We start from the raw sequence: 24,873 nt of genomic DNA, 5'->3' as shown, positions 1-24,873 counted from the left end.
AATAACATAATGAAGCAAAGGGGAGATGCAGTCAGGGTGAAATTCTCAGATCAGGGAAATCCCAAACATTTAAGAAAAGGGATGGGCCGGAGTGATAGTACAGAGGGTAGCACTCTTGCCTTGCATGCAGCCCACCTGGGTCTGATCCCTGATACCACATAAGGTCCCCAGGGTCTGCTAGGAGTGATGCCTGAGCAGAAAGGCAGGAGGAAACCCTAACACTGCCAGGTGCGGGCTCTCCCCGAAACAACAATGAAAAAAGACAGGGAAGCCCTACTTGAGAAGACATTTGCCTTAGTCAATGACAAGACATACATCACCTTTTTCGGTCTGTCTTCAATCAGATGTACTAAATTGACAAGAGCTTCTGTGAACAGTGTCTTTCTCGAAATCAAAGGAAAAGCAAGTTTTATAGGCGGGCACAGGCACCACTGTACAACTCAGGACTCAAAGGATGAGCAAGGGAGGAGGGGTAGAAACAGCGACATTCTACTCAGCAAATGCACAATTTTTTTTTTTTTTTTGCTTGGGTCACACCCGGCGATGCTCAGAAGTTACTCCTGGCTCTGCGTTGAGGAATCACTCCTGGTGGTGCTCGGGGAACCATATGGGATGCTGGGAATCGAACCTGGGTCGGCCGCGTGCAAGGCAAATGCCCTACCCTCCGTGCTCTTGCTCCAGCCCTAGCACAAATATTTTTAAGAAGAGATAACATACTTGTAACCTAACTGCATGGAAATTTTACATGCACAAAATTTCTCTCTTTCTTACTCAAACAACTCTATTCTGCATGTAGAAGTGTCAAAAGACCAAAAGTTAACTAACTTCATTATTACTTTTCTTTTTTGCTTTTTGGGCCACACTGGCGGTGCTCAGGGGACTTTATGAGGTGCCAGGGATCAAACCCAGGTCAGCCATGTGCAAGGCACACACTCTACCCTTTGTACTACTGCTCCGGCCCCTATGATTATTATTCTCATGCCTGAGATTGCACCATTGGGATTGACATGGAATTGTCATGTATGCAAAACAAGAGTTTTGCCATGAAGCCACATCTCCAGCTGATTTCTTGGCCCAATTTCCTTAGATTTAAATCTAAGCTCTTTGAGTTAATACTGGTGCCACTATTTATCTATTTTTGGTTTGGTCTGTTTTAATGGTGCCGGGTGGAATTCATTCTGATGCACCTAACAAAATAATCTGTAATATGTAACCACATAGAATTTAGATCCAAAGCTCTATAAAATAGTTACTAACTTGACAAGTAATATACTCAATAATTATAACAATCTTAAAAATTAGTAAATAAGCTTAATTAAGAAAACTAGCTTTAAAATATTTTAAATTTTTGGGCCACATCCAGCAATGCTTATTCCTGGCTCTGTGCTCAGGGATCACTTCTGGTGGGTTTGGAGGACCATATGGGATGAGTAGTCATAATTAAAGCAAAAACAGTTTAAAAGACTTCAGAGATGTGGGGCTGGACTGATGAAATGAGGAATGAGGAAATGTTGCCAACCGGTTACACGGGGCCAACCAGGGTTCAATCCCTGGTAGCACATATAGTTCCCTGGGCTCCACCAGGATTGACCCCTGAGCAGAGAGCCAGGAGTAAGCCTTAAGCACAGGCAAGTGTGGCCCCAAACCAAAAATAAAACACAGAGGCTGGGGAGAAAGTACAGAGGGTAGACATTTGCCTTCCAGATGGTCGACCCGGGTTCAAGCCCCAGCATCCCATATGGTCCGCCGGCACCACCAAGAGTAATTCCTGAGTGCAGAGACAGGAGTAACTCCCAAGGACTGCCGGGTATAGCCCCCAAACCAAAATAAAACCAGGAAACAACAACAAAAAGACTTCGAAGACAAAGGAAACTTGCACAATTGAATCAGAAAAATATTTATTTGCATCCACAACTAAAGAAATTTCAAGTCAAGTTTTAAGAAGTCACAATTAGATCTTCCTTATGGGGTTGGAGGATGGGGGTTAGTGAGGCCACACGAGGCCACACCAGGAGGTGCTCCAGGGTCACTCCTGGCAGTGCTTGGGACTGAACTGAGGTCAGTCTGTATTGGGATGCAGAGATGGTACAGGGGTCAAGGTGCTAGCCTTGCACGCTAAGGAGTTCCACTTGATCCACAGCACCACATATGGTCCCCCGAACACTGCCAGGAGTGATCCCTGAGCAGAGGACAGGAGTATGCTCTGAGCACCACAAGGTGTGGCTCCACACCTCTCTCCCTCCCGCCCTCCCTTCCTCACCACTCCGCTTATAAAATGAAAATAAAAATTAAGGAAAAATGATCCCTAAGCACAGAGCCGGGAATAAGCCCTGGGTACAAGCAGATGTGACCCCAAAACACAGCAAGAAAGAAAATTCATAGCAGAGAGAAAGGACATATTTGGAAAACGATACCTAAAAATAGAGTGCGAATTTGTTTGAAAAAAATTAAGAGCAACCCAAAAATGTTCTGCTGATATTTACTCAAAAGTTATGACCACAAAAAACATCAAAAAGAGGAAAGGGGGAAGTATGGACGTATTATATTACTTGGAAAAGTTCAAGGCTGATGGCTATGGGAATTTCTTCACAAGTCCTTTCACTCAGTGGAGCAAACACTAAACAGAAGGGGGAAAACAACGTCATTGTATATTTCGGGCATAAATGGGGGGCCAGAGCAATAGTACTGGGGGTAGAGTGTTCGCCTTGAGCATAACCAACCCGGGTTCGATCTCCAGCACCCCTTATGGGCCCGAGGCAACAGGAGTGATCCCTGGGCTCAGGACCAGGAGGAAGCCCTGAGGAATACTGGGTACAGCCCAAAACCAAAACCAAAAAATGGACACACTTGCAAAACAGTACTGCTTCCTTGGGCGAAGAAAGGTGCTGGAACTTAGAGCCTACGCAGCACGTTGGAACAAAACCAGGAGCGTCCTGAGCCATTTGCCCTTTCTTGAAAATTCAGACAGACAGTAAACTTGCAGACCCTAAGTAAGAAACAGCGTTTCAATAAAACTATGCTATCTTCAATCTTTAAAAATTATGAATTTTTATAAGCTCGAAAGATTTATGAATTAAAATGAGAGCACCTGGAAAATCAGAGCGCCTTTGATGCCACAGTGTTTGACGTTAGGGGGTTCAGGGCCACACACGCCAACGCTCTGGGATCACTTCTGCATTCCTGGCAATGCAGGAGGCCACACGTGGACCTGGGGACCAGACTGATATTGGCTGAGCATAAGGCAGGCAAGCTTCCTAACCCCTCCAGGTATTCTCTTTCCAAGCCCCAAGTATGAGATCTGGTCATAATATTATTATCTCCTTAAAGATAAAACACGGACCAGAGTGAGCACTGCCAGGAGTAACCTCTGTCTGAGCACCACTGCTTATTGTTGCCCCCCCAAAAAAAATCTTTTTAAGGTAACAAAAATTAAACTAATGGAGCAGAATGATTAATACAGTAAGTAGAGCATTTGCCTTACAACAGCCAACCTGCTTTAGGTCCTCGGCATACGATACCATCCCCCCAAGCACCACTAGGTATGGTACACACACACACACACACACACACACACACACACACACAGAGCCAGTAGGACCAAATCATATCTACTGATCAAATGCCGGGTTCTTCGTGACGGGTTAGTAGAGAAGGTGCTGCCTGCTATTAATTTCTTTTTCTGACATCCAGGTGGGCTGTACATGGGAGAAACCAGCTGGGTGATATTATATTATTATGACTGTTTGGGTTTCTAGGCCTCACTCAGCAGTGCTCGGGAGTTCATGCAGTGCAGGGATGGAATCGGGCCTCTCACACGCCATGCAAGCTTTGCACGCATTGAGCGCACTGCGCGCTCGCCCCAGCCCTGATTTATTTTTAAAATGATCCTCTATTGACTTTTGACCAGACTTAAAACTGAGACAAAGCCCTTGACTGCCAATTCCACTCCCTCATTTTTTAGCGCAAAACGAAGACATTAAGACGAGATTAGCAAGGTAATTGCAGCATATACTAGAGCTTTCAAGTTGAATGCTTAAAAAGCTGTTTCCCGCTCTCTTGGAATCAGGAAGAGGACAATACAATAAACTTCTACATGAAGTCTGAAGTGCCTCCCTCTCTTGAAGTTTGAGAAAACACATCAGCTCCCTCTATAGGGGCCAGATCTAACACTGCCGGGGGTGGGGACAGGGCCACCCCAGCAGAGGCTGACACAGCAGGGGTTCTGAGGCTGGTGGTGCCCAGAGCCAGGGGACCGTATCCCAGAGTGCTGGGGTTGGCCATGTGATCGAGGCTGGGAACTGAATCCAGGGCCTCACCATGCTGAGGAAGTGTTCTGCCTCGGAACCATTTCCCTGGCCCCACGCTAATATTTCACAAAACACGACCTTTAAAAAATGACAAGATGTTGTCTATTCTTCGAATACTTATTTCATGGGAGAGTAAGAGCTAATGAGAATACAAGGAAAAAGTCAAACGCGGCCCACATCCCGTCTCTGACAACTCAGCAGTCATACCCATAAGCCACCTCTGGCTCGTGCCAGATCATCTTGTCATCGGCCACCCTTCAGAGTCGCGCGTCCTTCTCTCCTGGGAGGGAGCATAACATGACACCTGCCATCACCATGCCACTGGACCCTGCGTCAGGCTGTTTCATTCGGGGTGCCCCAGAGGGGGGCGGGTGAGACCCTTCCCTGCCCTGGCAGCCGAAAACCTCCAGAACTCAAAAGTAAAGAAAAGAAACGGTCAAACTTACTAGCAATTAGGAAATACAAATTAAAACGAGCCATTACGACTTGGCAAGATGACAAACACGGGCAGTCCCAAGCGCTGGGGAGGCTGCAGAGTGGCCTGTGAGTGTGACTGGCAGTCATCAGCACTGCGCCACCAAACCACTCCCGAGTCACGTCACAAAGACACTCTCCCACATGCCTGCCGTGGACATACACGGGCCTGTTACTGGGAGCACTGTTTACAGTAGCCAGGGCACCCATCACTATGGGAATACAGCACCTGTGGAAGACGATTAGGCTGCAGCAATTAGCTACCTGCTAATTGAGGATCAAAATGACAAACATTCTCAAAGCCTCGCTGAGCGAAAACAAAATCGAGAGGAAGGTCTACAGCTCTGCTCGCGATATATTTATTACTTTTTTTTTCCTTTTTTTCCTTAGAGCCGGCAAACATTTAGGAAGGTAAAGGAAGCAAGGACCCTGCTGGGGTCGAAGTGAAAGAGGAGGCAGAAAGGCTCACCAATGCATAGGGGGAGAGAGAGGACGCATCTAATGAATTGGATCTTTCCAGAGAGAATCCGATAGCCAAGTTTATCATCGTTTCTCGGCCACACCCGGCAGGGTTCAGGGCCTATTCCTGGCTATGTGCTCAGGGGTCACTTCTGGCTGAGCTCAGGGGACCATCTGGGGTTCCTGGGATCGAACCGGGGTTGGCTGTGCACAAGGCAAGTGCGATACCTGTTTTACTACCGTTCGGTCCCGACCCATAGCCAAGTTCGACACAAGACTGGTATAGTGAGAAATTTTGGAATCAAAGAAATATATCCCAAACCATCACAACGTACTTCACAGAGATGCATCTAGAATGAAGAGTGTGTACCAGACACATTAGAGAGAAAGTCTGCAGAGTGAGGAAGGAAACTAGAGATGGGACTGAGGGCTGAACAGGCTTTAGACACAAATGCTAGACTATGCCCATATGACAGAAAATGAAGCAGAAATTTAGAATATTTTTCATTCTTGGGTACCTTGATTTATTAAATAAATACACTGAACGCCTCTTAAGTACTCTGCTTAAAAATATTTTTTTGCTATTTCTGTTGAAGGTTGTTTTTTTTTTTAAAAAAAAGACTTCAAAACAGATGTTTTAAAGGTGCATTTTAAATGAAAGTGGAAGGGAAGAGTTTTATAATTTGTTATTGTTGGTTTTTTTGTATTTTGGGCCACACCTGGCAATGCTCTGGGGTTTACTCCTGGCTCTGAACTCAAGACTTACTCCTGGCTACTCTTGGGGGACCACATGAGATGCTGCGGATTGATCCCAGGTTGGCTGGTGTGAGGCAAGCATACTACCCACTCTCTCTCTAGCCCCCCCTTTATAATTTGTAATTAAATGTAAATATATGTTGAGTGGGCTGGAGCGATAGCACAGCGATAGGGCATTTCCCTTGTGCACGGCCGGCTTGGCCCAGCCAAGCCAGATTCGATTTCTCTGCCCCTCTCGGAGAACCTGGCAAGCTACCGAGAGTATCTCGCCTGCCTGGCAAGCTCCCCGTGACATATTCAATATGCCAATCACAGTAACAACAAGTTTCACGATGGAGATGTTACTGGGCCCCCTCGAGCAAATCGATGAACAACGGGAGGACAGTGCTACAGTGCTATTTGTTGAGTACTCTAAATGGAAAAATTAAAAGCTGAAATAAAGAACTCTGGAGACGGGGTCAAAGATCAGTAGAGAGATTAAAGAGTTTGCCTTGCATGGGATCCCCAAAAACACGGCACAAGGAGCCATAGAGACTGCTAGATGTGGCCCCCAAGTCCCCGAGTCCACCCTCCCTCGCCAAAACAGAAATCCCTCAAGTTCCACAAGCTTACATAGACACACTCCAGTTGACAGGAAAAACATCTTTTCTGGGGCTGGAGCAATAGCACAGCGGGTAAGGCATTTGCCTTGCACGCGGCCGAGCCGGGTTTGATCTCCGGCACCCCATATGGTTCCCCAAGCACCGCCAGGAGTGATTCCTGGGTGCAGAGCCAGGAGTAACTTCTGAGCATCGCTGGATGTGACCCAAAAAGAAAAAAAAATCTTTTCTGGGAAAAAAAAATGGGGGGGTGGCAGAACAATAGTACAGCAGGTAGGGTGTTTGCCTTGCAAGCGGAAAATGTATCATATCTTCAGCACCCTAATGATACCCCAAGACTGCCAGGAGGGATTCCTGAGGCCAAGCCAGAAGTAGGCTCCAAGCACAGCTGGCTGCGGCCCCGAACCAAATCACCAGAACAAAAGGCTTTAAAATGACTGATTTGGGGGTTTGGGGCTCTGGCCCAGGATCAGCCACACGCAAGCTCAGTCCCTTACTTGCTCTTTTATCTCTCTGGCCCCTAAAAGAATTTCTTTTTGGAGTAATTTTCCTACTTCATTTGTCCTATGTAATTTTCCCTCCCCCAAAAATATTTCCACTGCTCAGAACAATTCTGCCAGATTTCTGTTTTCCGAAAGATTTTACAAGCACACTGCCAGCTGCGTAGGTGTTATAGCTAATATCCTCATTACACTGCACTGCTAACAAAAACTGACTAACACATTCAGTGCAAAGTGAATACTCCTTATCCCAGGCACAGAAATTGCTTTCCAAACGAATGATGTGTTCCCCTTTTTTACAATCTAAAATGTCAAATCATATACGTTACAATACTGGTAAATGAACCCAACGCTTGTAGGATACTGCAAATCTAAAGCTCTAATATTTTAACATGAGTATTCCATCTTTTGATTGATTGTGGGTAGGAGGATCAAATGTGAAGACAGGAATGGTTGAAACACCAAATGTCAATACTGGGAGAAGACCCCAAGCGACACGATCAGTAGAATTTCACGGGAGAGAAACAGCTCATTCGAATGTGCAGAAATGCTCCTTTTGAGGGACTGGAGAGATAGTACAGCAGGCAGGGCATTTGCCTTGCACGTGGCTGACCGGGGTTCAATGCCCGACCTCCCACATGGTCCCTCGAGCACCTCCGGGAGTAATTCCTGAGTGCAGAGTCAGCCTGAGCACCGCCAGGTGGGACCCAAAAAGCCAAAAAAAAAAAAAATCCAAAAACCAAAACAGAAATGCTCAAATTCAGTAGTAATTTGAAAATAAAAGAGACCTGACATGGCCAGAATCATCACCACTAACAACAAAAAAATTTAACTTACTCATGCTTTAAAAGATATTTCACTCAATAATAATAATAATAACTATGTTATTGTTCTAAACATTGTATTATGTATTGCTTTGGTCCTTACAACAATCCAGCAAATCAAACACGATTATTCTCATCTATCCATAGAAAATGCAGACTCTTTCTCATTGTCTTTAAAGCCGCCAACTGGTTTCAACTTCTACTACAACCCCTTCTTTCTGCCATACATTTTCAAATCAAAAACTCAACTCATGGTACAGAGAGTCAAGGTTTGCAGCCAGGTTCACATATAAATCCCCCAAGCACTGCCAGCAGGGATCCTTGAGCACAGGGGCAGAAATGAGCCCTGAGCACCGCACTTGTGACACAAAACAAAACACCCCCACTCCTCCCCCCCCCAAAAAAAATACACTCAAATGTATCTCAAATGAGAAAGGCCTTTCTCTTCTTGGGACGGTCCCCTCCTCCCTTAACTACGACAGAGGAAGCCTGGAAAGAACATGTTCTCAATTAACACCATCCTCAGGCTTTTGTTTTGGTTTTGGATGTGGGCCAAACTGACTCTGGGCTCAGGGTCTTACAAACTGGGTCTGCCACATGCAAGGCAAGTGCCCTATCCACCTTATATTCTCCAGCCTTGCTAACAATGGAGAAACAGAACAGGAGGTGAAGCACTTGCAACGTACAGTGCAGACCCTGGTTCGAACTCCCAGCACGCACAGTCTCCAGAGCACCACCAGGGGCACTCACGAGCACACAGCCGCTTAAGTCCACTAATGAAAACATAATAGCAAGTTCTGTGACACTGTAGCACTGTCCTCCCCTTTGTTCAAGTGGGCCCAGTAACATCTCCATTGTGAGACTTGTTGTTACTGTGTTTGGCATGTTGAATACCTCATAGGTAGCTTGCCGGGCTTTCCCGAGAGGGACGAAGGAATCGAACTCGGGTCAGCCGGGTCGGCCACATGCAAGGCAAACGCCCTACCCGCTGTGCTATCGCTCCAGCCCAGTGGGAGCTCCAAGGACCAGATATCTGGAATAGCACGATGCATGTCACTGGGTGTGGTTCAGAAACAAAATAACAAGCTTTTCTGTGTCAGCAAATAGAGATCCACGGCATCCTCAACTGCTCCATCACATTATGCTTGCTGTCGGAATCCATCTGCACTATTTAACCAGTCCCTCGCTGGCAGGCGTGGATTCTTGGCTGTAACAAACAATGCTATAGGGTTGGGAACTGGTTCAAACAGGCTGGAGCAACAAGCTCTGCAGGCAGGATCCTCAGAACAGTCCTCTGAGCAACGGTCGAACTGCCCCCAGCACTGCCAGAGTCCCATCCAACAAAAGAAAAAACAAATCTTTAACAATGCTAAAAAGAGAACTTCCGTATTTAGGGGTTTTGTGGGTTTTTTTTGTTTTTGGAGGGGGGTCCATAGGCCACTTCCGACAGTAAGTCCAATGGAGCCAGATGGCTCAATAGTAGGACCAGAGAATGGGCAGCTGCTTGGGATCTTTGGTGCTGGGGACCATCAGGGCCACCCCAAATGTGCTCAGGAGCCTACACGGGCATACTCGGCAGTGCTAGGGTGGGGTAGGGGCAAACAGTACCAGGGTTCAGATTTGAATCCCGATCACGACGATCAAGACCATCCTCTTGTTCGTCGATTGCCTCGAGCAGGCCCCAGTAACGTCTCCTTCGTCCTAGCCCTGAGATTTTTTAAAAAGTGCCATATTCAAGGCTCTTTCAGGGTTAGGAGAATGAGACCCATCCTTGTTACTGGTATTTGGCATATTGGGTACGCCACGGGGAGTTTGCCAGACTCTGCCGTGTGGGCAGGCTACATTCGGTAGCCTGCCAGTTTATCCAAAGTAGAAATGAGATAATGAGATGTCACAATAAGATGTCGGGCGGCCACGCACTTCCGGGAGCTGGGTTTTATAGTCTCTATGAGTCTTGGCCATTGATGGGATTACATGGTGCCAGGGGGCCAGTTGGTGGCTGTGACCCCTGCCTACTGGAATGTGGAGGATCTGGGTGGAGGATGCTCAGCCCCGATCCGAGCAGGCTTGGAGCAGGCTTGGAGCATCCCAGGACCCACCATGCCTTTGTTCCTCGGCCGGTACCTTCATGCGTGTGGAGAGTGAATCCCAGTGCATGCAAAACATGCTCTCCTGATCCCTTACCAATGGCCCTGGATTGCAGGTTTTCCCATGCAGTATCTATCTACAGGACAAAAGTCTAGAAGTGGAACTGCTGGGTCGCAGGGTGTGCACACACAAATCCCAACAGACACCACCAACTGACCCCCAGAGGAGCTCCCACTCCCACTGCCTGTGGGCTCCAACTTCCCGTGTCCCCATCGACTGCTGGCCACCCCAACTTGCTTAGTTTTCAATTTGACTCGTAAAATGTGACTTTGACCTGGCTGAAAACTGGGTCTTTTCAGAATGGAGGCTGGCGAATCTCCAGGAGACCCCCCCACCCCACCCCATGCCAGCAGGGAAACGGCCCAGCAACGTGTCTCCAAAAATACATGATACTGGGGGCTGGAGCGATAGCACAGCAGGTAGGGTGTTTGCCTTGCATGCGGCTGACCCGGGTTCGATTCCCAGCATCCCATAGGGTCCCCTGAGCACCGCCAGGAGTAATTCCTGAGTGCAGAGCCAGGAGGAACCCCTGTGCATTGCTGGCTGTGACCCAAAAAGCAAAAACAAAAATACATGATACTGCTGGGATCTTCCCAGGTAGACTGGTTTGGGCGGAGAACTTCGAGGCCTTCCTGGAAAGGGGAGGCTGACTCCCTTTACTGCCTGAAGACACAGCAGCCCACAGCCATACCCAGCTCCACAACTGAACGTCATCAAATCTAGTGCGCCGTTGGGTTGAGAATGCCTCAAGATTTCATTGGACTGCCAGCCCAGTAGTATCACAGCAAATCTGATGGTTGAGTTGCACAGAAGATCACCAAGCTCAATGAACCTAAACATTAAGACAGAAGGACTAACCGGCACCAACCAGCCCAGAATATCCTCAGACAACGACTTCAGAAACACCACGGTGAAATATAACAATCGTCACAAATTTACCGTTTGCCTTTGTGTTGTAAGAAGCAACTGTCACTGTCCTGCTGTTGTTCATCAGATTTGCGATTTGCTCGAGCGGGCCCAGTAAAGTCTCCATGGTGAGACTTGTTACTGTGTTTGGCATATCAAATACGCCACGGGTAGCTTGCCAGGCTTTGTCGTGGGGGCGAGACACTCTTGGTAGCTTGCTGGGCTCTCCGAGGGGGCGGAAGAATCGAACCTGGGTCGGCCAATCCGGCTGCGTGCAAGGACAATGTGCCCTACCCGCTGTGCTATCACTCCAAAGTAAAAATTTTAATATTTTATACAATATTTAAAATGAATATTTTATGGAATGAAACATTTACATTAACATTTTATACAATATTTTAAAATAAGTATTTTATAAAACAATAATAAAAAGCAGCGCACGTTCACAGACAGGGTGTGGGAGCCGCACTGCAGGTGGGTCGTGGCCAGAGGCGGCGCTATGACAGATCGCCCAACAAGCAACAGGAAGTGGATTTAGTTGTGCCTGCACAGGAGCGGGCTGGGGTGGTGCGTGGGGACCCCGGGACATGGGGGAGGTAGGGGCACACTGAGGGTGGGATTGGTGGGGGGAATCAGTCCTGGAATATTTCATGCCTCAAGCAACTATATTATAAGCAACTTGGTAAATCACTGTGCTGGAATTTAAAAATTAAGATTAAAAGGAGTGATTTTTAGTTTCCCTTTTCTGTAAGTGATTAGGATTACTGAATTTATCGTTTAGACATTTTCGATTAAAAAAAGGCTAAGCTGCAGATAGTGAAGGGAGCACCAAATAAAGGGTGTTGGGAGGATCCTCCCAGGATGGGAGATGCGTGCTGAGAGTAGACTATAGACCGAACATGACTGCCACTCAATGCCTCTCCTGCAAAACACAGGACCCAAAAGGAGAGAGAGAGAGAGAGAGAAAAAAAAAAAAGGGAATGCCCTGCCACAGAGGCAGGGTGGGATGGGGGGACGGGGGTGGGAGGGATGCTGGGACCCGTGGTGGTGGAGAATGGGCACTGGTGGAGGGACGGGTACTCGATCATTGTACAACTGAAACCCAAGCACAAAAATTTGTAAGTCTACAACTGTACCTCATGGTGTTTCACTAATAAAAATTTAAGGAAAAAAATAAAATAAAGGGCTAAGCTGAACTGGCAAAGGGGAAAAAAATTCAAGCACAAAAACAATATAATTGAGGGTACTGATAATGCTTAATCAATTTGGGATTTTAGCATGGAGGAGACAAGAATGCCAAATATAAATGGATCTGATCTTTTTAGGAAAGCACCATTAATAGCGTTCAATTGAAATAAACTCAGTTTTTTTTTCAATCTATGCAATATATTTTGAAAGTATGTATTTATTGAATAAATGTGGCATGTACCACTGTATAAATTTAAATTGTTCAATGTTACACTGATGATAGCTGTTATAGTAGTATCTATAATACTTTATTATGGCATATTATCCATATTCATTCTACTAAAATCACAAATCACAAATCATCCTGTTATTCGTCGATTGCCTCGAGCAGGCCCCAGTAACGTCTCCTTCATCCTAGCTCTGAGATTATATTCAAGGCTCTTTAGGAGAATGAGACCCATCATTGTTACTGGTGTTTGGCATATTGGGTATGCCACGAGGAGTTTGCCAGACTCTGCCCTGTGGGCAGGTTACATTCGGTAGCCTGCCAGGTTGTCCAAAGTAGGAATGAGATAATAAGATGTCATAATAAGATGTCGCGCGGCCACAAATGCGGCCATGCGGTTCCAGGAGCTGGTTTTTATAGTCTCTGAGTCATTATACTAGGCAGTATACAAATTTGCATCAGGAAGGGGCCAGGAAAGAGAGTTCCAGTGACAGAGCACGTGCTAACCATATCTACTACCCACCATGGATCTTGGCGTGCATGGTGCCAGTGTACTATGCGATGGAGCTCCAAAGTCCGTCCCCCCCGCCCCCCCCCTCCCCCCCCGGCACCATCTGTCCAAAGCACTGCTGACCTGTCAGGCCCACACGGGGCTGAGTTCTGCTGTAAGTGGCAGGGTGTGGTGACAGATCGCCCTAAGCACTATTGGACACAGCCCCTACTTTTCTTTTTTTTTAGTAAAGAAAATTTTCTTTTTGTTTTTCCTGGCCCATACCCTGCAGTGCTCAGGGCTTGCTCCTGGCTCTGTGCTCAGGCATCACTTTCAGAGGGTGCTGGGGATCGAACCTGCCCCTAAGTAATAAAAGTTTAAAGACATTTACTTAAGAGAAACAAGACACGTGAGGGGGAGAGACAGACAGACAGACAAACTGAACACAGGGGTTTCTCCAGCGGGAAAGCTCAGGTTGATATGAAGGCCAACAGCAGGGTGGAGAAGGAACCAACTTTTTTTTAAAACAAGAAACAAATTTGTACTCTTAAACACCATTCTCCAGCAAGTATCATTTGACTGCTTTCACAGGTTTGACTTTAATTTTTTTTTATATTCCCCATAGCTCGTTTTTTTTTTAATTAAAAAAAATTTGGGGGGTGGCTGGAGCAATAGCACAGCGGGTAGGGTGTTTGCCTTGCATGCGGCCGACCCAGGTTCGATTTTCAGCATCCCATATGGTCCCCTGAGCACCACCAGGAGTAATTCCTGAGTGCAGAGCCAGGAGTAACCCTTGGGCATTGCCGGGTGTGACCCAAAAAGAAAAAATAAATAAATAAAACAAACAAACAAAAAATTTTTTTTGAGTCACCATGAGATACAGAGTTACAAATCTGCTCATGGTCAGGTTTCGGTCATACAGTGTTCTAGCACATTTCCCACCACCAATGTCCCCAGTTTCCCTCCCCCACCCTGTCTCTACGGCAGGCACTTTCCTCCTCCTCTTCTCTCTCTCCTCCCCCCTTCCCACCCTCTCTCCCCTTTGAGGGAGAAGAAATGAACAGAAACTTTCTCAAAGGAGAAATACGAATGGCCAAAAAGACCCGTGAAAAAATGCTCTACCTTGCTAATCATCAGGGAGATGTGAGTCAAAACAACACTGAGGGAGCGATAGCACAGTGGGTCGGGCGTCTGACTTGCACCCAGCCGACCCGGGTTCGATTCCCAGCATCCCACCTGGTTCCCCGACCACTGCTAGAAGTAATTCCTGAGTGCAAAGCCAGGAGTAACCCCTGTGCTCCGCTGGGTGTGACCCAAAAGGAAAAAGAAACAAAAACAAAAACCCCCACAACACCGAGATTATCATTTCACACTACAGAGACTGGCATACATCAAAAAGAATAAGAACCACCAATGCTGGTATGGATGAGGAGAGAAAGGGGCTCTTTTTCACTGCTGGTGGGAATGATGACTGGTCCAACCTTTTGGGAAAACAATATGGGCATTCCTTAAAAGCTAGAAATCGAGCTTCCCTAAGACGTCCAGCAATACCACTTCTGGGAATATACCTTGGGGGCCAAAAATCACAGAGCAGAAATACCATCTGCACTTCTGTGTTCATTGAAGCACTATTCACAATAGCCAGAATCTGGAAACAACCCAAGTGTCTGAGAATAGATGACTAGTTAAAGAAACTATAGTGAGTGAAATGAGTCATAAGGAGAGGCACAGACAGAGCATGGTTGAACTCATTTGTGGGATATAATATAATATATATATATGTATGTATCTTGTCTTTCTGACTTATCACATAATACACTTAAAGCCCAAAATACATTTAAGTCACATGTCAAAATGGTGGGGTATCCTTTCTCATGGTTGAACAGTAGCAGACATACACCATACCATTATTTTTTTTAGTCCATTCTAGAAATACTTCTTTTAAAAGGGTATAGTCAATTCCATTGCTGTGTACTCACTTTCTCACTTTTACTTCTTGTAAATCTGTCCACTTTGGGACTTTATTTTTATGTGGAATGCTGCTTATGAATCTGAATCTCTGTGTGAAATGACATGAAAATAATTATTTTTTAACCATGAACTGGATAATACTGATAGGACAACTGACAGCAATGGTTAACATTAGACATTATAAAAGGAGTGCCTGGGCCGAGAATGAAGATAGTGGTAGAGTACCTGCCTTGCCAAGTATGAGCCCTGAGTTAGAAGTCCAGTCGCACTAAAAAAAAAAAAAAAAGGCAAGGAAGACTAACTGAGGTGCCAACAGTGATAATTCATAGGAATGTTCTAGGTGTTCTAGATGATGAAAACAAAATACGAATATAGGTGTCCCTTTCATACCCTATTAATGCTTACACGAGATATTCTGTGTGTGTATGGGTTTATATACGCATACAATTTACGTATACGTATATAAATACCACACATGAATACTGATTCACCACCAAAGGCTAGATGTCTATGTGAAACTATTGGTAATGATGGCTAAGCAGAGCTATTCATTTTCTTATCTGATTTTCTTTGTGGATACCTCCAGGTAGCAACTTTAGTCAGGGAAGTGGTAGCTTTAAGGAATTTTGACATTATTCTGACAAATTAAGCACCCAGGGTTGCAAATACAAGTACCATAAATTACCTAGCATTCTAGAAAGGCACAAACTCCAGGGACAGATGCTGACAGATGCAAAAATACAGTGGGCAGGGCACTTTCCTTACACATGGCCAGCTCACGTTTAATTCCTGGTAGTGATCCCTGATTGCAGAACTAGGAGTGACCCCCCTTAGCACAGCCAGGCGTGGCCCAAAAACACCAAAGATAATTTTCAAACAAAAAGGCTGAAGCTGAGAACTAATACATTAATAAATTCCCCTCTAGACACCCCGCCGTTCTCCGGCAGCTGTGCAATCCACCTCCAGCCTGGAGCCCGGCCCACAAGCACCACGCATCTGTGGAACTCTCCATTCTGAGGACCAGTTATCGCAACATCAAACTAGCTGACGTTAGTGTGACAGGCCCTGAGGAACAGCCCCACCTGCTACCGAGGAAGCTTCCTCCCGGGCTCCGTGGTCCTGAACGTGCAGTGGCCAGTAGATGAGGCTGGCCTATAGTGGCTACAGATGCAGCAAGGAAGGAGGCCCTGCAGCAGAAAGTGATGGATGATTCTGCGAGATGGTGCCCTTTAACCTTACATCCCAGCCAGCACCCTGCCCCTCGATATCGGAAGGTGTGTGTTTTTTTTAATTTTGCTTTTTGGGTCACACCCAGCGATGCTCAGGGGTTATTCCTGGCTCCGCACTCGGGAATCACTCCTGGCGGTGCTTGGGAGACCATATGGGATGCCGGGGATCGAACCCAGGTCAGCCGTGTGCAAGGCGAACGTCGGAGGGTGTGTTTTAATAGTGAAGGCTTTTTAAAAAGGGATGATTACATGAGAAAAAAATAATAATTGGGGGAGGGGACAACTATCCTTTGTTGAGCAGGGGAGGACAGATCCACAGACTGAGGGGCTGCAGTGCTCATCCTGCCCCCAGCCCCTGCTCTCACTGGAGAAGGGAGACTCTCCCAAGATCTCGTGATTCGTTTTGGGGATGGAAGGAATCTCTCTCCCACATCAGGCATAAAATTTATGATGCAAATTTTTAAAAAGTCACAGTGATGGGGCTGGAGCGATAGACAGCGGGTAGGGCGTTTGCCTTGCATGTGGCCAACCCGGGTTCGATTCCCAGCATCCACCAGGAGCAATTTCTGAGTGCATGAGCCAGGAGTAATCCCTGTGTATAGCCAGGTGTGACCCAAAAACCAAAAAAAAAAAAAAAAGTTACAGCGAGTAGGGTGCTTCTTGCCTTGCACAAAGCTGACCTGGGTCAATCCCCAGCATCCCATATGGTCCCCCAACTCCTGCCAGGAATAATCCCTGAGTGCAGAGTCAGGAGTACTGCCAGGCATAGCAACAAAATGAATTTTTTTTTTAATTCTTGTAATTCTCAATGAAAAATACATGTTCCTTGTTGAACATACTGAGCCTTAAAACTTAATTTCAAGGGCTGGAGCAATAGCACAGCGGGCAGGGCGTTTGCCTTGCACGCAGCCCACATGGCCAACCCGAGTTCGATTCCCAGCATCCCATATGGTCCTCCGATCACCGCCAGGAGTAACTCCTGAGTGCATGAGTCAGGAGTAACCCCTGAGCATCACCAGGTGTGACCCACAAAAGCAAAAAAAAAGAAAAAAAAACCCTTAATTTCAAAATCAAAAACTCCTGCTACCTTAATATGACCACAGAGTCTCTGTAAGTGAGCACATGACAGGCCCGATGCATCCGTACCTCTCCCACATCAGAGACTAAAAGAATTAAGGAACAAACAGGAAGGAGCAGAACACCAATGTCACGAAGGGAAAAGTCAAGCCACACATGGGCTCACTCACAGCAGCATTCTGAAAAAGCGGATGCAAAGGCAGAGCTTAACATTTTGTCGGAAGGATGCAGAAACCTCTCGTAAGGCATTTTCCAACCCCCCGGCACCAGCTCTACTCGGACTCTCCTTGCAGAACTTGGCCCGCAAGAGCAGCACTGCTGGGTTCTAAAGACAGTGGCAAGAAGCTCTGTATTCTGCCGAGGAGGTGGGGGGGCGGGAGGCGGGGGGGGGGGGGGGGTGGGGGTGGGGGGGGGGGCAGGAAGACCAGCTTCCTGGGCTTTCAACTGTGCCAGACCGCCCTGCTAATCCTCCCAGATCCCAGTGTTGGGGTGCGGGTGGGAGACGGAACAGAAAGCAACCCAACACGGAATCAAGGTCAGCGGCTCTGGATTACTGGTCGAATCATCCGATTTGAACGGTGAGGTGGGGGGGGGGGGGCAGTGAAGAGTCGAAGGGGACAGACATGCCACCAGCACACTGATAAAAACACCCTTTTCATATCCCCGATCCTTCAGCTGAGCGAACCAACATCTGCACCCAGTCACTTGCCAGCCCGGCCCGCAGGGAAGGCAGCGAGGAGCCGGCATTTTCACACACGCAGGCTGCGAGAGATGCTTCGAGAGTGTAAATTACTAATTAGCTCAACGGAAGACAAAGAGAGAAAATACCTGTCACAGACTGCTGTGTACAACTTGACACGTAATAAAAACAAGCCGGAAAATTCCAGAGGAGCGCCTTCCTTTTCACTCCCATTACCATGTAAATGGCAAAGGAAGAGCGTTAGCGTTCTTTAAAAACTGCCCAAATCTCAGAAGCGATAATGTACGACTGGCAAGGATGCTTTCCAAATAATTTGTAATTTTCTCATCCTTATGAAAGCAAAGTGTTTTTAATTACTAAGGCGCTATATTTCATAGCTTTAAGAGTTGCTTATGGGGGAGGGGGGAATAAAGGAGCCCACCCGTCATTTACATCTGTTTGAATTCAGCTACTAATTACTTCCACAGAATCAGACAGGCTCATTCTAGAGGTCAAGACTACATCAAATGGACAGGCTTCCTATTTATTTATTTACTTATTTATTTTTTGCTCTTTGGGTCACACCCGGCGATGCTCAGGGGTTCCTCCTGGCTCATGCACTCAGGAATCACTCCTGGCGGTGCTCGGGGGACCATATGGGATGCTGGGAATCGAACCTGTATCGCCCATGTTGGCTGCATGCAAGGCAAACGCCCTACCCGCTGTGCGATCGCTCCAGCCCCAGGCTTCCTTTTTAATAAGGACTGAACATGAGGGCCAGGGAGATGGGATGGACCGTACGTCTTGCACGCAGGATGCAGGGATTGGATCCTTGGCACCACAAGGTCCCAAGCAACACCAGCAGCAACTCCCAAACATATAGAACTCGAGTTAACACAATGAGATGTGGTACAAAAATGGGGGGCGGCCATGAACAATGAGCTGGAAGGTGTGACTATGGTCTATTCAATCTCCTTCAACGAAAGCAATTGAAGATTTCAAAAACATTGGCTCACTAGGGGACTGAGGTGAGGGAGATAACAGAAATTTTAAATATATTCTCCTACCGTAAGGCCAATTTATTTGTGTTCATCTTAACCAATGTTGCTTTTCTTTTCCTTTCCTTCTTTTTCTTCCAGTGTTGGGAACAGAGGAGCTGAGGTTCTCACACAAGCAAGACTAGAACTCTACCACGGAGCCACAGCTCTGGCCCGCAACCAATACCTTTTTTTTTCTTTAAATATGAGCCACTTTTTATTTTTTAAGAAGTTTTATTGGCTCACGGTGAGATACAATTGCAAACCTGCACAACTGCATCTCAGTCAAACAATGCTCGAGTCCCCATCCCTCTACCAGTGCACATTCCCCACCACCCCTGTTCCCAGTATCCCACCCACCATCCCCACCCCACCCCATTCCGTGCCTCTGTGGCAGGTACAGTCCTTCTTACTCTCTCCCTGATTTGGGCCATTACGATCTGCAATACAGATACTAAGAGATCATTGTGTTTGGGCCCTGGTCCACTTTAAGCACACTTCTCCTATCCTGGGCCATCCCTCCAATCATCATTTACTTAGTGTCAATCAATATGCTTAAGATGATTCATTTTGGGGCTGGAGCAATAGCACTGCGGGTAGGGTGTCTGCCTTGCACACGGCCAACCCGGGTTCGATTCCCAGCATCCCATAGGGTCCCCTGAGCACCACCAGGAGTGATTCCTAAGTGCAGAGCCAGGAGGAACCCCTGTGCATCGTCGGGTGTGACCCAAAAAGCCAAAAAAAAAAAAAACAAAACAAAACAAAGGCTGGAGCTGGAGCGATAGCACAGCGGGTAGGGCATTTGCCTTGCACGCGGTCAACCTGGGTTCAATTCCCAGCATCCCATATGGTCCCCTGAGCACCGCCAGGGGTAATTCCTGAGTGTAGAGCCAGGAGTAACCCCTGTGCATCGCCCGGTGTGACCCAAAAAGCAAAATAAATAAATAAATAAATAAAAAAGACGATTCATTTTGCCCTTAGATCTTTTCCAGATCTTGGAAGGACCACACGAACTTTCAAAAAGGGATGGAGCAATAGGACAACGGGTAGAGTGTTTGCCTTGCACATAGCTGCCCTTGGTTCATCCCAGCATCTGATATGGTCCCCCAAGCACTGCCAGGAGTGATCCCTGACTTCAGAATTATGAGTAAGTACTGAGCACTACAGGCTGTGGTCCAAAACCAAAACCCAAGAAAATTTCAAACAATCCACTTACAATCCACTCCTATTTTCTCAGTGAATGATTTGCCACACATTCCAGCACCTGGGAAGTCCTGCAGCTCTACCAGTAAGTGAGTCCCCTTGCCAGGGCCTAAAGAGGTTCCCAGCAGAGGGGTTCTACAATAAACAGGTTTTCGTGGGCCTGTGTGAGGTTCAAATGTTACAAATGACCATATATATATGGTCATTGTGTGCATCTCAAACTTTCCACATACTGGTTTCGTACTGGGCACTCTGTAAACAGGATTACTCTCCTGTTTTGCTTTTTTTGGGTGCCCAGGGCTCGCTTCTGGCTCTGCATTCAGGGATACTTGTGGTGGGGCTTGGGAGATCATATGTGGTGACAGGGATTAAAATTGGGGTTCGCCACATACAAAGCATGCACTCTACCTGCTGTACTATCACCCTAGCCCAATTATTCATTAAAACAACAATAATAAAAAGTCCAGGCAGAGAGATAGTCCATGTACAAAGGCCCTTGCCTTGAACATGGCCAATCCTGGTCAATCTATATACAGATCTTGAGCATTTATAGGAGTGACACTATATGAGAATAGAGTTAAAAATAATCTTTGAGAGGCTAGAGAGAGTACAGAGAAAGGGGGCTTACCTTGCCCATGGAGGATCCAGATTAGATCCCCAGGACCCATACGGTCCCCTAAGCCCTGACAGGAGTGATCCCTGCGCGAAGAACAAGGAGTGAGCCCTCCCCCCCCCAAACAAAACGAGGTGAAGAATAACTTCTCAACTGCCAAACAGAGGCAACATCAGCGCGATAAAGAAGGTACTGCAAGAGAAATGCCAAGGTTTCAATCCATCTCTATAATTTAGCAGAATCTATCCCTTGACCTTAAGTACAAACAAATCATTTGGTCAGTATTTAACAACAAAATTCCAGCAGCATCATTACTAAAATATTAACTATCAAACAAGCAGTTGTAGAGATGTCTTAGTATAACCTTGAGCAGGTGATGAATCTCGAGGTGTCTCTATCTGGAAATGGGAACCGCAGAACTCAGGATGGCAGAGAGGAATGTTACAATTTGCCAAAATCTTAGGACAGTGTCTAGCATGAAAGCACTATACATAGGTCAGTTATGAACTTTACGAAAAACTTACGGTCTTATAAGTACTTAGGAATACTACAATACAAAAGAATTTACTCAAAAATTAAGAATGGCAAGAGAATAGAAATACAAATAAGGTACTGTGTTCTGGTTAGAGAGAAGACAGCATTCCTTTTAGAAAAAACAACCAAACGCCAGAAAAAGTTATCTACAAAGGAAACCACATTACCACTTAAGATTTATAAAAAGCAGGATAAATTTTTATCTACCTGGGATGAGTTAAGTGGGGTACTGACTGAAGTTGCAGGATACACTAGAGGTCCTTTCAAGGTCTCTTGCCATCCAAGGACTCTATAATTAATGGAAAAAGCAATTATATACCACCTACTCGTTCAAATTCAAAACTATAAAGCTTTGCTTTGCAAATAAAATCACAAACAAAACTAAATTGAGAATTTTATTTAGTAAATAGATGTGAAAATGAAATTTTATCTGAGTCCTTATTAATTAAATAGTAGTATCTAAATTAAAAGATTATCCATTTTTAGTTTTAGACATATCAGTTGAGGACTGACCATCTGCAGATAATTCTCCATGCTGGGGACTGGCCCCAGATCTTAACCTGAGATGTGCACTCTTGGCTTTTTTTCCCCCTCTGGAGAAGCCTGTGTTCTCCCTTGAATATGTATTTCTCTCTCTCTCCCCCTCCCATTTCTCTAAGTGAATTTCTTTAAATAAAACTATTTTACCTCACTGGGAAAAAAAAAAAGCCATTTGTAAAGAAAACAGGTTTAAAAGACATGAGAGCATACAAAATACATAGACAGGCTCCAAAGAAATGCTTTCCTTTGCTTTCATAATTTGTAATTTCCTCATTAATATCTAATACCACTAAAACCACTTACATAAAGATACCAACTATAAAACAATTATCATAAAAAATAGCAATACAATGCAGAGCACAGCCTACTCGTAACACCATTCCAAGCACACTTCGGAAAGAAGGAAACGTGCACACCTTTGCTTTCAGAAACAGGTGCCTACAGTGATTGTAACAGGAAGTCAAACTTCCACACTAGTCCTCTTGGAACAAAAAGCCAAAAACAGTCACTTCTAAAAAGACCTCTGCTAAACTCCTAATTCCATTTTACCACTCTGAACACCAGCTGAAATAATCCAGAATCTAAAATCCCGGAACATGGCTGATCAATCCAGAAACGTTTGAAAATCCTTAACGATTCACAGACATTAACAATCATAGTTTCTTCCATGCACAAGCCAAAATCTAACCTGGGGTAAATATTACAGATGCGTTCATATAAGCTTTGCTGTTTAGAGCCTTACCTTCAAAAGAGTGGTAATCCGAACTTGACCCAACTTGGAATAAAAGACTCTTTGAGTAACTGCACATACATTCAAGAAGGAACCTCCACTAAGGGTCTGAGGAACAAGGCTGAGGGATCTGAGCTCTGCTGCTGAGCACTTGACCAGCATGTGAGACTGTGTTTAATCCCCAGCACCCCAATAACCACAAGCACCAAGCTCAGCGAAGCACCTGACCACCAGGTACGGCCCAAAAATCAAAAGGGAAAAAAAGACAGTCCCCCAACTTTTACCCTTAAGTAAATTACATGCCATTCTTTGGCAACAAATGCCATGTAACAGCTATATTTTGTTTGGGGGCCGCACCCAGGGTGGTCAGGGGTTACTCCTGGCTCTACACTAGGCAATCACTGGTGTTGGGCTCTGGGGACCATCCGGGATGCCGGGGATCGAACCCACGTCCAGCATGTGCAAGGCAAGGGCCTTAACTGCTTTAGTATCTCTCTGGCCCCGAAACATTCATATCGGAGCTAAATGTAAAAGCTTCAGATTTAAAAAAAAAATCAACAAAATACTCTATGAGAATAATATAAAAGATGTCCCACATTTCTTAACTTCCTTTTCCTCCCCAAAGGTGGTGTAAAATTCAAAAGCTCTTAGAAAATTCGTTTTAAGAGGCATGGGGCTACCCCAGACTTTCAGTTTTCGTTGTCTGAAATGTTTAATACAAATTATTAACACATTCATTGTTCAACATCTGACAGGTTCTTTTTTTGAAAAAAAAAAAATCCTCCACTGGTCTACAAATGTCCCTTCCTCGATCCCATTTTGTTACATGCATGAGTTACCCACTCAACAAATGAAACGTCCCACCCAGAGCTGCCCGAGAGCCCTGACCACTAGGTCTGTTCCCTAGAAAACTTCCTGGCCAATTTGCCTTTCTCTGACATGACTTCTCACGAGCCTCCAGACCCCCGGGGGCCACAATTGGGCAGAAATCGGGTGGATTTGGTGAAACAAAAAGCTTTCCTTTTTTTTTTTTTTCTTTTTCTTTTTTGTTTTCAGCATCCCAAGAGCAGTGGGCTCCGGAGCGAACATGCGAATGCTGCCCATCCAACACGGGCGCGGGGGCGGCTGTCACCGGCCCCGCCGGGTCCCCCTTCGTCACAGCCCGGGGGACAGCGCGACGGGGGCGCGCGGGGTCGATCCCACCAAACGGGCGGCCGCGCGCTCCCAGGGGGCGTCGCAAGTCGGCGGGAAGGTGCCAGGGGGGTTCGAGGTTTCCCGGCTGGGAGCCAGAGGCTTCTGCAACCTGCGACCGGGACGGACAAAAGGACGCCGCAGCCTCGACCCCCGGTCGAGCCCGCAACAAAGAACCCCTTTCCCGCACGCCCCCTCCAGCCGGACTTTTCGGTCGCCCCCCGCCCCCGACCCCGCGCCTGCGCCCGCCCCCGGTCCCGGTCCCGGTCCCGGTCCGCTCACCATGGTTCCTCCGGGGCCCCCGAGGCTCCCTCCGCTGCTGCAGCCTCCGCGACGGCGTCGCTCGCCCGCCCCGCGCACCCCGTCCGCCGCGGCACCCCGGGGCGCGCACGTCCCACGGCACCCAGGTCCCCCGCCGCCGCGCCCCCATCTCCGCCCGGGCCCGCCCGCCCGCCCGCCCGCCTGCCCCGCTCCCCGGCCGGCCGCCTCCCGCCGGACCTCGGCAAGTCCGCGCGGGCTCCCCCGGCGCCCCGGCCCGGCCCGGCCCGACCCCCGTGCCGCCGCGCCCCCTCGGAGCCCACCTGGCCCGGCCCGCCCCGCGCGCCGCACTAGTTCACACCCCCGTCACGTCGGGCTCGCCGCCACTCCCCTCCACTCGCAAAAAAAAAAAAAAAAAAAAAAAATTCCGGCCCGGCCCCCGCACCCGCAACTCAGCCCGGACCCCCGCCCCGCGCCCCGCGCCCCCCGCCGCGCGCCTCCCGCCGCCGCCGCCTCCCGCCGCCGCCGCCGCCGCCGCGCGCCGCCTTTGTCGCCCCGCGCCCGCCGAGCGAGGCCGCTTTAAAGGGGAGGGCGCCGAGCCGGGACGCCAGGCCACGCCCCCCGCCGCCGCCGGGCCCCGCCCCCCGCCCCTCCCCGTCTATTTACCGCCCTCATCAGCACGCGCGAGCTGTCACCGCGACGCGAGAGGCCCCGCCCCCGCCCGCCCATTGGCCCGCCCGCCCGGGCCCCGCCTCCGGCCCCGCCCCGGCCCCGCCCCCAGCCCCGCATTGCGCCAACTGCGCCGCGCCGGGCCCCCGCGCCGGCGCCCCCGCCGCAGCCCGTCCGCGCGTTCCCGCGGCGGGCGCCAAGTTTCGGGGCCGGGGCCCCTCGGGACCCGGCGTAGAGGGGCGGCGGCGTCGAGAGGCCGCCTGAG

General features: G+C 47.7%; 1 protein-coding gene across 1 annotated transcript in view; it reads right to left on the bottom strand.

Moving 5' to 3' along the window:
• Window positions 1-24,623, bottom strand: part of USP49 (ubiquitin specific peptidase 49) — a 79,053-nt gene extending 54,430 nt beyond the window's left edge. Inside the window, 1 exon segment of the mRNA XM_056126419.1 lies at window positions 24,606-24,623. The gene's annotated coding sequence lies outside the window, so the exon portion shown is untranslated.
• Between the last annotated feature and the right edge of the window lie 250 nt (window positions 24,624-24,873).

The sequence above is a fragment of the Sorex fumeus genome, unplaced genomic scaffold, assembly GCF_029834395.1.
Source record: "Sorex fumeus unplaced genomic scaffold, SorFum_2.1 ptg000061l, whole genome shotgun sequence".
In the NCBI taxonomy this organism is placed as follows: Eukaryota; Metazoa; Chordata; class Mammalia; order Eulipotyphla; family Soricidae; genus Sorex; species Sorex fumeus.
This window is presented reverse-complemented; position numbering and strand designations above follow the sequence as displayed.